The 17,476-nt window shown below is 45.4% G+C and overlaps 1 protein-coding gene and 1 long non-coding RNA gene across 18 annotated transcripts in view; one reads left to right on the forward strand and one right to left on the reverse strand.

The window, feature by feature from the left end:
• LOC110834996 (uncharacterized) overlaps window positions 1-17,476 on the reverse strand; it is a 358,279-nt gene that overhangs the window by 170,708 nt on the left and 170,095 nt on the right. The window lies entirely within an intron of this gene.
• Window positions 1-17,476, forward strand: part of LOC147874559 (uncharacterized) — a 385,344-nt gene that overhangs the window by 57,059 nt on the left and 310,809 nt on the right. The window lies entirely within an intron of this gene.

Genomic DNA, 17,476 nt, shown 5'->3' on the forward strand with positions numbered 1-17,476 from the left:
CATACTTTCGGAAATCGCTTCAGGACTTCACGGCGCGATTTCTTACTGCTGTTACGTGGAAAGAGATAACAGACGAGCGGGATCCGTCTCCTTTCGTCTGTTTTAAAATGCGACACTTGTTTTGTTGACAATGCCATCACCGACGAATAACCAGCAGCCAGTCTTTGCTGTCCGCGTCCAGACAGACAAGGCCTCCTTGAGCTGAATTTGCTTCGGAGCAATTTTGTTTAAGCAACGAACTGCTCTCGTGTTATTCCGTAGAGAGAAGAATTCAGCTGCTTTGTGCCCATGCATTTTGTGAGCTAACCCACTCAGCACAGTTGATCGACGGCGATGATAATTATAGTAAGACGAGGAGGGGGAAGCCCTCAACTTTACACTGTCTTGTTCTTTCTCACCCCCACCCCCACTCCCCACCCCGGGCACCCTTGCTTAACAACGGATTTGTGCAACTCTGTTCCATAGGTAACTCATTACAGAAGGTACCCTTTCGCGTTGCCTCCGGCTCTATTATGTTTACACGAACCTTAATTGTTGATTGGGGCCTCAAATTACCAAGGAGGATTGTCTACCGCCTAGAGTCGCTCCGATATGACGATAATACAATAACTGCAGTATCACCAAGTGATTACCCGCGGAGGAGATACTCTTGTGTTAAATAGCCTCTTGAACTCACGTTGTACGCTTGAGACCTTCCATGTTCCGCGTACAAAGTCACGAGCTTTGCCTTGTTCGGTTCTGCTCTGATTCCATCCGCTCTCTGGGCAAAACTCCCTCCTCACGTCCAGCCTTCGAATCCTGACCTCAGTGCTGCAGCAGCCCACAAAATTTACAAATATCTGCTGCTCAGTGTGTTAGACGCGCGCGAAAACAAGATGAAAACTATGATCCAGTTTTTAGCGGTGAGTCCAACGTACGAGGTGCCTATAAAAACCCGTACACTTATCTCAGGTATTAAATTCATCCATCACCCTCGAAGTAGTTCCCCCGGGAGTGAACACAACGATGCCAGCGCCGCTGCCAAGCCTGGAAGCATCCCTGGAAATCTTTCTTTGTCAGCCTGTCAAGCACCATCTGCGATTCTGCCTGAATCTCTTCTATCGTCTCAAATCTCCTTCCCTTTAGCTGAATTTTCATCTTTGGGAAGAGGAAGAAGTCACACGGAGCTTAGAAAGGAAGTTGGGGTCGGTTCTTGCAAGATCTTTGAGCTCCTGACAAACGAGAAGTCAAGTCTATTCTGCTCCTGGTCCTCAGACAGGATGCGTCGCATGTGGAGTTCTTCCTTTAGAATCAGCTGACAGGTCCCATTGCCTTTCCCAACAATGTCGCACAAGTCGTTGATGGTACGACGTCGATCTTCGTAACATTTTCGGCCGTTGTGCTCGAAGATGGTCGTCCAGAACACTCGTCATCATCGACAGAGGTTCGGCCATTTTTAAAACGTGAATGCCACACAAAAGTTTGCGGACTCCCCAAATGCTTGCTTTAGCATTTCATAGGTTTCCGTAGCCGTTTTGGCGAGTCTTTGGCAAAATTTGATGCACACGCCATTCCGAAATCGCAGGAGGGTCGGTGTAATGCACTACCAAAACGCCCGTAACTAAGAAACAAATGCTAATTCGATGATGCAGGCTGGCACACTGATTCACTATGAATGTAGGCCGCACCCCCTAGCGGCAGAAGCTCGTACTACATCCGGTTCGCCCTCTATTGACACAGTCTTGAAACTTTCCGATCGCACCTCGTAGATACCTGCCGCCAACACGTCAAGCTCAGTGTGTACCAAGGGCAGCCTAAGAAACAGGTGATTGTTCTTTGGGACATCACATGCATGGGAAAACTCATGTCTGTTTCTTACTTATAATTTGAATCTTGAAATTAACTTTTTGTTGCTCTGTTTTCCCACAACGTATGTGAGTTACCTTCGTTTGATTGAAATATAAGACAGCGTTACACAAATATAACGCATTTCAAACGTATAACATTTACTAAAATTGGGATACTTGGGGCCACATACAGCATCCAAGTGGGCCGCAGTGCCCGATCTTCATGGTGTCAACGCAGAGACACAAGATCCGCGTTAGTGCTGAGCCGTCGAAGTCTTATCTGAATATTATTCTGACGCCGTAATTCTGTGACACGATAACAGCACTGCAAAGCACTGATCTTCGCACACACGCGTCTGGAGTGTTCTGATGGTCTGGTAGTTTCATTAATGCAAATTTCACACAAATTTGATGGCTCGAATAATGGGCAAAGCTGTACTCCATTTCGGAACACACAAAGGCCGTACGTATAATGCAAAATGTGTTTATGGGATCTATTTACACCAGGGGTGGCCAACCCGCGGGCCGCATGTGGCCCGCCTTGAACATTTTTCCGGCCCGCGAGATTCATCACACTTTTACAATGCAAAAGAAATAAGAAAACTTACAGCTGCTTTTGAAAGCCGATTCAGTAATTTAGAGTTAGACAAATACAACAAAATTTTTGAAATATATTCATCTCCCTTTCATGTTAAAATCGAGTCGGCCCCAGAATATCTCCAAATGGAACTGGTTGACTTACAGTGCAATATTGAATTAAAACACATTTTTGAAACATCAGAATCAAAAATAGATTTTTATAACACTTACGTCACAAAAGAGAAATTTTCCAATTTGAGAAATCTGGCACAAAAAGTTGTTAGCGCTTTTGGTTCAACTTACACCTGCGAATCGTTTTTTTCGAAAATGAAATTGACCAAACACAAAACACGCTCAAACATAACGGACGCTAACCTGCAACACCAATTACGATGTGCAAATACCCAAATTGAGATCGATTTGCAAAAGCTAAGTGAAAGAGTGGAGAAACAAATATCGCACTAGTAAAATAAATATTTTTTAATGATTTCATTATTTTTATTTCATTCATATTTATATATTTTCTATATTTCTATTTATCTATGTTTACATGTAAGAATAATAGTAAACACAATAATAATAACTCATTATGTTTCAATTTTTCACTCCAAAAAAATGTCTATAGTGTATCTAAATCTAATATGGGGATATATAATTTTATATGTGGCCCGCGGAGTTATGATGCATTTCCAAAGTGGCCCGAAAGATCATTTGGGTTGGCCACCCCTGATTTACACGGTCCTAATTCCAACGTATTGTTCGCAAAACTAGTCTGCAGAGGCGAGGGGCAGAGTGACACTGAACGGAGTTCACACAGTTCTCATCGAGGTCCTTGGACAGACAATGTGTCGAGAGAGATGTGAGATCGAAGTTGCAGATTTCAGCGAGCCCTGTATTCTGTGTTATCTGTAAAGGAGCCTCTTCTCGGTAATTCAGACAATGTTCCGTTTGCACTTCGTGTAAACTCCGGGTGTCAGAGACATAGATATCTCGCATCAGACTTTAATCGAAATCCGCCATGCGGTATGTATTTAATATAGCAGGCTTATTCCCGCTGAGACGATGACATCAAGGACGATTAAATTAACGGGACTAGGCAAAATATATTAGGTGAAGATGTCATTCGAGACACAAGCTTAGCTGAATAAATAATATTATTAAAACTCTTCGTACGAAAATATTATGTGAGGCTGTTGGTAAATTTAAAGTTTCTGAAGGAAACCGATGGTGGGATTTTTGTTTTAAGACCGTGGTAGTCTACGAGTGTACAAGCTAGAGTCTACTCGTAAGGCTACCTTGTCACTGTCTCACGACACTATTCACATAGCCTGTCGCCATGACGACAGCTTAGTAAACGTTTGGAAGCCAGATGTACAGTCCAAAATTCAGTTTTAGAAGTTGTGAGAAATGAATCGGGCTATTTAATTTACAGGAACGCAGAATTTTGCGTCCAGCCCCTATGGCCGAGTACATCGAAGAACAATTTCGACTCTGCGTCGTGTCACGTCAGCTGCCGACTCTGGGGGCGTCTGTTTACGTTTTGTAATTTGCAGGAACGACCCTTCCTTCGCTCGCCCAAGCTTGAAGAAAATCTCGTTGGCTTGGCACGAAAAGTTCCTGAGTGACCATGCGATTGGCTGCTCGAGAAGAAGTTTCTGGAATACGCAACGCAGTTTCCAACTTCCCTCCGAAAAGAAGAAGCTGGGTCGGTCACGTAGTCCCGCAGTGAACTGAGAAAACATCTCGCGTTTCTCCCCTTTTTTATGACAGTCCAAAGTTCTGCTAAGTCGAACACGTTTTACCTCCCTCGAAATACAAGAGATTTCGAAACAAACTGAACGGTGTCCGAAGTCGCGACTGCAGGCAGGTGTCGCCTGTCAGCTGTGCCGATTTGCATTAGCGCCTTCTCAGTGACGGCGCCTGTCGTCGCCGTTCAACAGGGACGCCGTTACCTGCGTCGACTCAGCTTTTCGTTTGCACTGACTGTACTCGTTTCATTTTGCATTACACTGAGTGACGTGCGTTTGTTTTGATATCTGACACAAATTAGAGGGGACAGTCTCCGTATACACAGGAGGGTGTTTTACAGGGGTTCGTCCCATTGTCAGGGCCCTATCTACCGGGGGTCTACAGTATAAACACGTAACACGCGGGGAACTAGCCAGATGTAAAGCACATATTAATGATGGAATGAAGTATTAAAAGACTTGGCAATGAAGCCAATAGTCCGTAGGACTGAGGACGACGCCTAATAACGATAATTAAAACCTGATTGTAAGCGAGTACGTGTAGATTTGTTTGCACGGTTTCGGGGAAAAAATCCACAATCAAACAGTGTTCGTACGAAAGCATTTTTATATTTCGTACGCTATATACTGACGCTAGAACAAGTACAGGGGCTGTTTATAATACACTGACGTGGTTGAACCAACGATTGAATTTGACAGGATTCTGGAGGAGCGGTCGAGACGCAGGCCGCCCTCAAGTAGAACATTCAGTGTTCGAAACTGGTACCTCGCGAATACAGATCAGACGCCTTAGCGCTGTGTTACTCTGCTCGGTAAAATCGCACTTACATGGTCTTAATGTAATGGTTGGCAACCCTGATTCTTGTTTGGGGAAATCCCCCCAATAAAATCTCGGCACTACACCAGGCATCATGACAAAGGTTTCCATGGTTTTCCAAGGCCACTGCAAATACGTAATTTGAACCTGGAAAAGGACCCCGACCGCTTTCGATTGCGGAACAGCTGCACTGCAGTTACGGAAACGTCGACAACATTAAAACCGCTTTAGCATTCTTTATTAATAATATTCTCCGTCTGAATCATTCGCCCAACTAAATTACGTCGTAAAAAAATATCATTACGTCTTAAGCGTTTCCTTTGATGGACATGTTTTACATTCACTCGAATTATTTATTATTATTAGTGTTCTGTCTGAGGACAGGTCCATATGAACAGGATCCTTCCATCCTTTTCTCTTCTCGGACTGGGACCTGTTCATATACGTTCTTGGCAGATGATCCAGAAGTGGTTTGCCATTGCCTTCTTCTGTGTGTGAATGGGATGCCACGGAGGAAAACTCCGTGTTGCCTAGACCACGGCCTTGCCAAACACAAGTTATAAATTCGGGTACCGCCGGGAATCGAACCCGAGACCCCAGGATTACAAGGCCAGCGTTCTAACCGCTAGACCACCTCATCTTATTATTATTTAGTGTTCTGTCTGACGACAGGTCCATATGAACAGGATCCTTCCATCCTTTTCTCGGACTGGGACCTGTTCATATACGTTCTTGGCAGATGATCCAGAAGTGGTTTGCCATTGCCTTCTTCTGTGTGTGAATGGAGTAATTGTTGGGATGCCACGGAGGAAAACTCCGTGTTGCCTAGACCACGGCCTTGCCCAACACAAGTTATAAATTCGAACCCGAGACCCCAGGATTACAAGGCCAGCGTTCTAATCGCTAGACCACCTCATCTTATTATTATTTAGTGTTGTGTCTGACGACAGGTCCATATGAACAGGATCCTTCCATCCTTTTCTCTTCTCGGACTGGGACCTGTTCATATACGTTCTTGGCAGATGATCCAGAAGTGGTTTGCCATTGCCTTCTTCTGTGTGTGAATGGAGTAATTGTTGGGATGCCACGGAGGAAAACTCCGTGTTGCCTAGACCACGGCCTTGCCCAACACAAGTTATAAATTCGGGCACCGCCGGGAATCGAACCCGAGACCCCAGGATTACAAGGCCAGCGTTCTAACCGCTAGACCACCGTGGCGTGTATTCACTCGAATACAAAAGGCAAATTTAATACAAATTTTCGTTAACAGGAAATACGAGGATACTCGTTATATTAACGAATAGAACCGTTGTTAATTGTATAACAAATTTACACTTTTTTTCAAATTCAAATAGAGTTAGGGGAAACTTTGACCGCAGAATTTTAAAATTTATCTTGGGTTTATATTCTTCCTGAACACGCTTTAAGCCTAGTTTATAACAGGTAATTTTTTATGTTCGAGCAAAAAGAAATTTGATGAATAGTGAGTGCTGCCTCTCCTTATTCGCGTGGTGTACATAAAAGAGAGATTATACTTTGCGCATACGCTGGATAAAATTCCGAGAATGAAAGAACGTTTAATTAATTACGTTGTTAAGCCGCGGGTGATGCGTAGGGCTTGTGAAAATGTTGTGTGTGTGTGTAAAGTGCCTCTTGCAGAGTAATTCATGTAGTCTGAAACTGTACAGTCAGCTTAGCTACCACAGCGCCAAAGCTGCGGTCTCCAAAGCCAGAAATCTTTATAATTCGCTCTCAAAATGCGCTCCTTTCGACTCCGAAAACTTCGACCTTGTTCATGGACCAAAAGTTGTTTCACTAAATACGGGCTGCGTCAGAACGAAGAAATGTCACTAAATACTCATCAACACTATTTTCAATGCCGTGTAAAATTACTTGCGCGGTGAACCTTCCAGAGTTCGGCTTGTGATCCATGTCAAAGCAGAGGTCATGCCTGACCTACACAAACTAACATCAAGATTAAATGTGACTGACCCCCAATGCAACAAATATGTCGTTCGGTAATTTCGAAAAATTATGCAAATCCTTCGACAGGACGTTCTCATAATGCGTTTCGTGCAAAAACCACACACACAGGCAAGTGATTGCATACAAGTTGAGACAATTACAGAAAAGAAGTTCGAACTCTGGCCTACGAGTACACAGTCCATGGCTAGGACCTGATGTATAGAACCAAATTGTTTCGGTTCAATAATTACTTTCCTTCTCTGTTTATTATTTATGCGTTATTCTACTGCTTTTTGGAATTGCGCACAGAGTTGAAAGAAAGAAAGAAAGAAAGAAAGAAAGAAGGAAAGAAAGAAAGAAGGAAAGAAAGAAAGAAAGAAAAAGAAAGAGAGAAAGAAAGAAAGAAGGAAAGAAAGAAAGAAAGAAATAGAAAGAAAGAGAGAAAGAAAGAAAGAAAGAAAGAAGGAAAGAATGAAAAAAAAAAAAAAAAAGATTAGTCCTGCAAATGAAATAAGAATTGTGGTGTCCAGGAGCGGTTCGTCAGGAGTAATTGCATGTAAAATGCGTCGTAGAGGTCAAACTCGGGATTCAAAACGACTGCACGTAGCCTACGTGTTCTCCTGACTGCGTTGCTTCGGATGTGTGAAGACGTGCAAGGTTCATCACTTTCACTCTTCAAAAATTGTAAATTTACCGACGACATTCTGATTACATTTCATTAACATCTTAATTTACTCCTGATGTCGAGCGCCGATACAAGAATGAGTCATCTCTTCCTTTAATGGATTTTCTTGTTTGTTTGTGTGATTGCATCATTCGTGTTTCTGAAAGATTTATGTGGGATGGTGGATTTGATACTAGAATACGATGAAATTAGTGACCTGTGGACATATATTAATAATTCCGAAATTGTAGAAGTCTGCCATCCGAAGCTCTTGGCTTACTGAGCCGTGGTCAGTCAGTGCCTTCTTACTCCTTCGTTCAAACGAGTCCTGCGTCCTCGAGACTTGAGCTTTGCAGCTCTGTGATGCTGTGGGACGCCGGCCAACTCTTTGGTGTAAACTTCAACGAGTGTAGATGTTTACGTGTGAATCAGGAAGAAATCACAGTAACTTCATCGTGAACACTGAAGCAACTTTTGCAACGCTGCCTTTGTGACACGCCTACAACGTCGTTAATCTCAACCTAAGCTAACGCTGACATTGTGTTGGTTCGTCCGAAATACTGAAGAGGAAACAGATCTCATCAGACAACCGGTTACTACTTCTTGTAACTGAATGTACCGCACAACGATGATGTTCAGTTCACATGTGACGTTATTATGTGGCTGAAGTGCATACATCACTTTGACATTGTCGTTTTTGTAATGGCATTCGCCGGGCATTGTGGGGACTTCGGTGCGTATTAATGGTCGCTGGGGATAGCGACCACGAAGAGGGCCAAACCGACATGGGCCCATACGCGTTCGCAGACACCTCCACGTCACTCGCCAGTTGTCAGTTGCACAGCGGACGGAAGGCCTGCGATTCCATTTCCGTAGCTGAAATCATGCGAAAGAATACCGTCTTAAAAATCTGATAGTTTCAGACCTCGTCAAACGTTCCCCGCCTATGATGTGAGCCGTGGTTACAAGACGCAGTTCACGAAAGCCCGCCACCGGTCCTCACCTTCGCTGAATTCAGTCAAACTGCCACCCGGCTTCCGTTAAGACCCATTTTAACCTCGTCCTCCAATCTGCGCCTTCACGTTTTCCACCCAGAACTTTGTACGCATCTCTCATCTCCCCTATACGGTCTAAATGCCCAGCCCATCTCATTCTCCTCAATGTATGTATCGACCCGCTAATTATTCAGTTTTCTCCGCCTCCTTTCACTTCATCTCACCTTCTTTTCAGACACTATCAATCTGTGTCCTTACCTTCATGTGAAATACAAAGTTTCACACCCATACAGAACACAAAATTAAATTTTTGTATATTTTAATTTTTGAGTTCGCAGACAGCAAACGGGAAGATCAGAGATTCTGAACTGCGTGGCACCAAACATTCCCCGAATTCAACCTTTTCTAAATTTCTTTGTGAAATCTGATTTGATTTTCAATAATATTCTCCTGTATTCCGTTGACGGAAGAATGAATTCTTCGTGTATCTGTTTTCACTTCTGGACCAACTTCATCGCTGATTGTCTTTGTCATACTGACGACGTCGCCCAATAAATTAACACCAGTGTAGACCTAAAGCAGCCTTTGTTTCCTTGGGCATTTATACTGGTGTATCCTACAGCGAAGTCGGAGCAGAACGATCTCTGTGCAAAGCTCAAATGAAGCATCTCCTCGTTTCAGACCATTCTGTACAGGAAATGCATCCGGACCGCATTATACGTTTCATTCAGACACATTTTAATTAGCCTAACTAATTCATTGGTTTGCTAAATTGAACGAGACTGATGCATGATACTGTCGTCTTTCTCGAAGTCTACAAATAGTTGATCTACTGCTCGACTGTTTCTATGTCGTCTGTCGATGCATAATGCCTGGCTAGTACTCGATCGATTACGTCCAAATCCACACTGATAATCCCCAGTAATTTCGTGTAGGGAGGGGAGACCTACCGTGCTCCACATTCCCTTAAACCTAGAATCAAATGTCTGCATTGAAGTAAAGGCTTTCTGAAACAGCGATGAGTTTCGTCTTCGTCTCCCGTTTGTTAATTTCTCTGGCCTGTTCCCATGCAGACGTCGTTACGAGAAGGGGATTACTTAGCAGTGGAGCTGTCTGGACAGCGAACGGACCAGAGGACAGCGGGTACACACACACACAGCTTCATTCTTAGAGCCGGATTTGAACGCCTGATCGCAATTTGGCACTAGCCCAAGAACGTGTTCCTTCAGACTGTCCCCCCGTACGGCCGAAGCTGCTTACGTTATCACCGTCAAAGATATTAAAATTAGGATTTATTCTTTCTACCTACGATGTCCGTTTGAAATCTAATTTCTGCTCCCTGTTTCCTCAGTCAGGCTAGAAGTGAAATTCTTGAAGCCAGAGGCATTTTGGAAGGTCCATTTCATATGGAAAGATTGCTAATCCCAAAAAGGCCATCGCTCTAATTTTTGTAACAGTTCATACGACGTCGTAAAGTAACACCGTCGGACTCGTATCGCGTCAGTGCCACCGATCACAGAATTCCAGGCAGGCGCATCGCCGACCGGGGGTCGTGCGCCCCCGAGTCCGCTGCAACGCGACTGTCAGGGTCGGCGCTATACGAGCTGATAAAACTCGCGCGCTGGGGACAATTAGTTAATGCACGGACTCAGACAACGCGCCTGCAGCAAAGTGCGATAATCTCGGCACAGGGCTGGAGCGACCTCAGCTCAGCTCAGCTCAGTTCGTAAGCAGGACGCCCTCCGTGTACGTAGTCACTCACGAGGCGGCGAATGCTGAAGATAACCGATACACCAGACCGACGATCTTCACATCTACAGGAAGGCCGCTGTAGTAACTAACTAACTAATTAGATGGCTTACGGAACCCGAAGGTTCATCACCGAATTAACCAAAGCCCTGTCCTGGTCCAACAAAATCCAGTCTCCTTCAACTCCTATCTCCCATAGATCCCGCCTGACATTATCCTCCCATCTACGTCTAGGTCTCCCCAGAGGTCTCTTCCCCTCAGGCTTCCCAAATAGTGGACCCAACCAACCAGATGGCTTACAGAACCCGAAGGTTCATCACCGAATTAACCAAAGCCCTCCACCGGTCCCTGTCCTGGGCCAACGAAATCCAGTCTCCTTCAACTCCTATCTCCCATAGATCCCGCCTGACATTATCCTCCCATCTACGTCTAGGTCTCCCCAGAGGTCTCTTCCCCTCAGGCTTCCCAAATAGTGGACCCAACCAACCAGATGGCTTACGGAACCCGAAGGTTCATCACCGAATTAACCAAAGCCTTCCACCGGTCCCTGTCCTGGGCCAACGAAATCCAGTCTCCTTCAACTCCTATCTCCCATAGATCCCGCCTGACATTATCCTCCCATCTACGTCTAGGTCTCCCCAGAGGTCTCTTCCCCTCAGGCTTCCCAAATAGTGGGCCCAACCAACCAGATGGCTTACCGAACCCGAAAGATCATCACCGAATTAACCAAAGCCCTCCACCGGACCCTGTCCTGGGCCAACAAAATCCAGTCTCCTTCAACTCCTATCTCCCATAGATCCCGCCTGAGATTATCCTCCCATCTACGTCTAGGTCTCCCCAGCGGTCTCTTCCCCTCAGGCTTCCCAAATAGTGGGCCCAACCAACCAGATGGATTACGGAACCCGAAGGTTCATCAACGAATTAACCAAAGCCCTCCACCGGACCCTGTCCTGGGCCAACAAAATCCAGTCTCCTTCAACTCCTATCTCCCATAGATCCCGCCTGAGATTATCCTCCCATCTACGTCTAGGTCTCCCCAGAGGTCTCTTCCCCTCAGGCTTCCCAAATAGTGGGCCCAACCAACCAGATGGCTTACCGAACCCGAAGGTTCATCAACGAATTAACCAAAGCCCTCCACCGGACCCTGTCCTGGGCCAACAAAATCCAGTCTCCTTCAACTCCTATCTCCCACAGATCCCGCCTGAGATTATCCTCCCATCTACGTCTAGGTCTCCCCAGAGGTCTCTTCCCCTCAGGCTTCCCAAATAGTGGGCCCAACCAACCAGATGGCTTACCGAACCCGAAGGTTCTTCACCGAATTAACCAAAGCCCTCCACCGGACCCTGTCCTGGGCCAACAAAATCCAGTCTCCTTCAACTCCTATCTCCCATAGATCCCGCCTGAGATTATCCTCCCATCTACGTCTAGGTCTCCCCAGAGGTCTCTTCCCCTCAGGCTTCCCAAATAGTGGGCCCAACCAACCAGATGGCTTACCGAACCCGAAGGTTCATCAACGAATTAACCAAAGCCCTCCACCGGACCCTGTCCTGGGCCAACAAAATCCAGTCTCCTTCAACTCCTATCTCCCACAGATCCCGCCTGAGATTATCCTCCCATCTACGTCTAGGTCTCCCCAGAGGTCTCTTCCCCTCAGGCTTCCCAAATAGTGGGCCCAACCAACCAGATGGCTTACCGAACCCGAAGGTTCTTCACCGAATTAACCAAAGCCCTCCACCGGACCCTGTCCTGGGCCAACAAAATCCAGTCTCCTTCAACTCCTATCTCCCACAGATCCCGCCTGAGATTATCCTCCCATCTACGTCTAGGTCTCCCCAGAGGTCTCTTCCCCTCAGGCTTCCCAAATAGTGGGCCCAACCAACCAGATGGCTTACCGAACCCGAAGGTTCTTCACCGAATTAACCAAAGCCCTCCACCGGACCCTGTCCTGGGCCAACAAAATCCAGTCTCCTTCAACTCCTATCTCCCACAGATCCCGCCTGAGATTATCCTCCCATCTATGTCTAGGTCTCCCCAGCGGTCTCTTCCCCTCAGGCTTCCCGACCAATACCCGGTGCACACCTCTTGCCCCTTCCATGCGCGCTACATGCCCAGCCCATCTCATTCTTCTCGACTTAATCACCCTGACTGATAACGCTACTATGTGACAAGTCACCGCCCCCGAGTGTCTGCGGCACCAGTACGGTCCTGCTGCTTCCGTATCCGCGGTATAAGTCAGCTAAGAATCTGGATTCCAGCCGGGAATCGAACTCCGGTTGTCTTGTCCACCGAGTGAGTGACGACGCCCCATTTAATCATTTACGTCGACGGAGGTAGTTTACAACGGGGCTTGGCGCTGTGTTCTTCGACAGTCGTCGGAGTCCTTGGCACTGCCTGCGCTGACTCACCCTGTAAGCAGCTTCATCCACTTCTCATTAATGAGTCTTGACTCTTTCATCACGTGTGGACCGGACCGCGCCCTGACTTATCACAACCCCTCTCGTGATGGGATGGGATGGTTCTTCCGAAGGAGGCTGCCGTCATACTCTCTCCCCGTTTTAATTCCGCTGTAATCGTGAAGTGCACGAAGTGAACACATGATGGAGAGGAAATTCGTGCCCGTCCATCAGCACTTTTCTTCGCCGAAACCACTCTGTCAGTTCGGATTAATTCTGTGAGACGCTCACCAGAGGTTGGTGGAAGGATTCTTCCTGACATGAAGCCCTTATCGATGTTTCTAAATGTCCAAAATGTCGCTCGTAGTACCTGAAGTAATTTACGACTACGAACCTCATTAATATCCGTATCTTTGATTTGAATGGTCCTAATGCGGACCAGGAGAAAGCAACTGTGTACAGTGCAGTCATATATCCAGGTCGGTCAACGCTTTCCAGAATCACTTCATAATATTTCGCCAAACCTGTCTCCTTCCGAAGTAAACGTCGAGGAGGCCGGGTTCGAGTCCCTGTGAAGATCTTAGGTTTAGGAATAAGATGGTAAATTTGTGTCATATTGTGATATAATAAATATATTTTTTAAATCTTGTCCGTGTAATCACAATAAATTCTTATTACATACTAAAATATTACAATAATTAACATTTAAAATATTTAAAATATATCAAATGATGTTCTTTAACGAAATATTCGATTTACATTAGAACATTAGATGGTCTAATGTAAATCGAATATTTTAAATGTTAATTATTGTAATATTTTAATATTTAATAAGAATTTATTGTGATTAGACGGACAAGATTTAAAAAAAATATATATATATAAAAAATATATGTTTAGGAATAATATTCTTTCCCATTATATTCGACGATACATATCGATTGATGGAGTCCTAAGACGAGCGTTTCTCTAATTCCCCGCACACTCTAGTGAAACAAATTAACAACGAAATATGAACATCACTCGATTATCCGGATTAATTCAGAAATACAAAATGTTCCATTTAAAATGCACACGAAGCCATCCACGAACAAAGCAACGAATCAGTGGCGGAATAGAGTTCTACGGTCGTACCTGCTTTTTGCTTGAAGTCGGCACGACAGTAATTTCATCGCTCACTGTTCACCTATCACAGACAAAAACGCCTTGTGTCCCAAAATATCCTTTACCAGTCGGTGTACTGGAATCATGTTTTTTGTGTTTTACAATGCTGGAAACAGTACGCAGTATTGTATTCATTATTGTTTAATAAACACATCTTTACTAACATAACAGGTAACAGCTTGAGCGTTCAGGATTTCCTAAAACATTGCGGCAAGAGCGGACATTTTAAATATGAATAAGTGACTCTTAAACGCTGTTCCTGTGTTGATATTTTACCAATTTCAGAAGAGCCCTTTCGCGTAACGCAGTAATTTTTGAAAATCTGAAAATCCTGGAAAGCGTGTTGTTCTAAAGTGCCGATTACAGTAGAACGGAAAGAGCTTCGAGCAAGTCGATTCTGTGTCTTCTTCCTACACTTCTTTTGTGTGCGGAGGAACTTGGAACAGCGACGTCGTGCCTGAGGACGCGGGCGAAGAGTCAACAGGTGTTTGTTCGCTGACGTACGTCCACTGAATGAAGTAAAACTGCCTTCAGATTCCTAGACCCAAGACACCATGCCATGAATGAGATTTGATGTCGCGATGGAAGAACATACTGCCTGCATCTTCAGTTTTGAGGTGCTGTGAATGTTTAGCGAATTATTCATTTCGGCCTAGTAAAACTGAAAACCGAAACTTCACTGCGGTACCCGAATTTATAACTTGTGTTGGGCAAGGCCGTGGTCTAGGCAACACGGAGTTTTCCTCCGTGGCATCCCAACAATTACTCCATTCACACACAGAAGAAGGCAATGGCAAACCACTTCTGGATCATCTGCCAAGAACGTATATGAACAGGTCCCCGTCCGAGAAAAGGATGGAAGGATCCTGTTCATATGGACCTGTCGTCAGACAGAACACTAAATAATAATAAGATGAGGTGGTCTAGCGGTTAGAACGCTGGCCTTGTAATCCTGGGGTCTCGGGTTCGATTCCCGGCGGTGCCCGAATTTATAACTTGTGTTGGGCAAGGCCGTGGTCTAGGCAACACGGAGTTTTCCTCCGTGGCATCCCAACAATTACTCCATTCACACACAGAAGAAGGCAATGGCAAACCACTTCTGGATCATCTGCCAAGAACGTATATGAACAGGTCCCAGTCCGAGAAAAGGATGGAAGGATCCTGTTCATATGGGCCTGTCGTCAGACAGAACACTAAATAATAATAAGATGAGGTGGTCTAGCGGTTAGAACGCTGGCCTTGTAATCCTGGGGTCTCGGGTTCGATTCCCGGCGGTGCCCGAATTTATAACTTGTGTTGGGCAAGGCCGTGGTCTAGGCAACACGGAGTTTTCCTCCGTGGCATCCCAACAATTACTCCATTCACACACAGAAGAAGGCAATGGCAAACCACTTCTGGATCATCTGCCAAGAACGTATATCAACAGGTCCCAGTCCGAGAAGAGAAAAGGATGGAAGGATCCTGTTCATATGGACCTGTCGTCGGACAGAACACTAAATAATAATAATATGAGGTGGTCTAGCGGTTAGAACGCTGGCCTTGTAATCCTGGGGTCTCGGGTTCGATTCCCGGCGGTGCCCGAATTTATAACTTGTGTTGGGCAAAGCCGTGGTCTAGGCAACACGGAGTTTTCCTCCGTGGCATCCCAACAATTACTCCATTCACACACAGAAGAAGGCAATGGCAAACCACTTCTGGATCATCTGCCAAGAACATCTAACTCAGTCCCCTGCATATATTTTGTTAGAAAGGTTCATTTCGTAAGAGTAAGCCTATTTTTCATGAAGTGATTCTTCACACTGTAAAACTTGGTCACATAGAACTGAAATGTCGCCACCACAAGGCAGAAGTATTGAACACATACATTTCGCTGCTGCTGTTTAGCGGCAGTTTCGACCTGATGCTGTTACAAATTACATACAATCACCCACAGAGAAATCCTCGTGTGATCGCAAGTTTAATCGCCATGCATCTCGCCCAGGATTCGACGTTTCTTCAGCCTCTCACTTGCCCTTGAGCTCCCATAGAGGAACACGTGCCAAAGGACTCTTGCCGGCCTATGGACTTCCATTGAGGCTGTGATCGGGGGCGACGTTGGATTGAAACATAACCGGGTACCTCAGCTCTCCCGTTTATATTCAGAACTGAGAGCCAGACCGAATTTCTGCCCCCGGGAGAGTTAGTGGCGTCCCATACACCGCCGATTACACCTGGCCTGAACTGCATACCCCACGGAAATTACCGAGAAGATTAACAAATAGCGGAGTACAATTCATTGCCTGTGGTCAACGACGGACGTGGCGAAATGCAGCCTCTGGAGTCCTTGTTTTTTTCGCAAAACAATTTACCTGACGGTGATGAGGATTCATGTCCTGAAGGTACCCCATAAAATTCAGGCGCTAAAATTGAAAGAAGTAGCCATATTCTTTGCAGTTATAAATTATACCATCTTGTCGACGAAAATATTTTCTGTGCATTAGAAATTGTGTTACTATCAAAGACGGCATTCGCCATTGTATAAAGTGACACAGAACGGACACATTTAAAATTTTGTGTGCTTGCTTTAAATTACTGAGAAAAAAAAGTGTTAAGATGACTAAATTTAGGGAGAACTGGAGATTACAAAGTGCAGTCTTTGCGACTGTACTGCAGATATAAATTTGACGTTGATAATGCAGACCCCAACAGACCACCTTCATCCCAGGTAGTACATAAATTAATACAAAGTAGAAGGCATGGTTGGGAACAGCTGAAGGCTGCTCACAGCCAAGAACCCAGAACCACTCCTGATTATGCATCACTTATCAGAAGTTACATCTCGTGGGACCCCAAACACCAGCCAGCAGCCTCTCCTGGCTGTGAACTGTTATAAACATTTCCTTTCATCGGCGCGTCTTAGTCGAGAAAACATCAGAAGAGTGAGGAAGATGAAATTGGTTTGTAACAAAAAACCAGCAGTTTGAATAATGCCCGTAATGTTTCAGTGAGAGATTTTTATCTTACGACGCCCCCAGCCAGAGGAAGGAAGGAAGAAATTAATGTCGACGTTCGTGTCGAAGAAGAATTTGCTCTCTATCGGATTTGGTTCCAGATAATTGGGGCTGTGCTGTTCCTTCAACTTCTCAAACGACACCGTCATACTTCAATCACGTGGATACAATTCGAATCCTTAGCCCAGATTTGTGCCTCGTAGCTCAGACGGTGTAGTGAACGACTACGGGCTATGCTATGGGGGTTCGATCCCCGACAGGAGCAGAGGTTTTCCTTCTAGCCTCGTGTCCGGTGGGTACAGGGGGCCCCTTTCCCAGGGGCAAAGCTGATTATGATGACCACGAGACGCAGACTGCTGTATGAGAGGAAACTTCTGTGCCTTGAAGGCGTCAGTGGACTCAGGTTCAAGTGATACGTGTCGTGTTCTTGGGTCATCAGTGGGGAATAGTTTGGAAGGAGACCGCTGTGGTCTACTTAAGTAGTTACGAGGTGCGATCGGAAAGTTTCCAGACTGCGCGTATAAAAACCCGTACACTTATCTCAGGTATTAAATTCATCCATCACCCTCGAAGTAGTTCCCCTGGG

This window comes from Zootermopsis nevadensis, unplaced genomic scaffold (assembly GCF_977971745.1).
Source record: "Zootermopsis nevadensis isolate Lab colony 2312 unplaced genomic scaffold, Znev_1.0 Znev_ptg000008l, whole genome shotgun sequence".
In the NCBI taxonomy this organism is placed as follows: Eukaryota; Metazoa; Arthropoda; class Insecta; order Blattodea; family Termopsidae; genus Zootermopsis; species Zootermopsis nevadensis.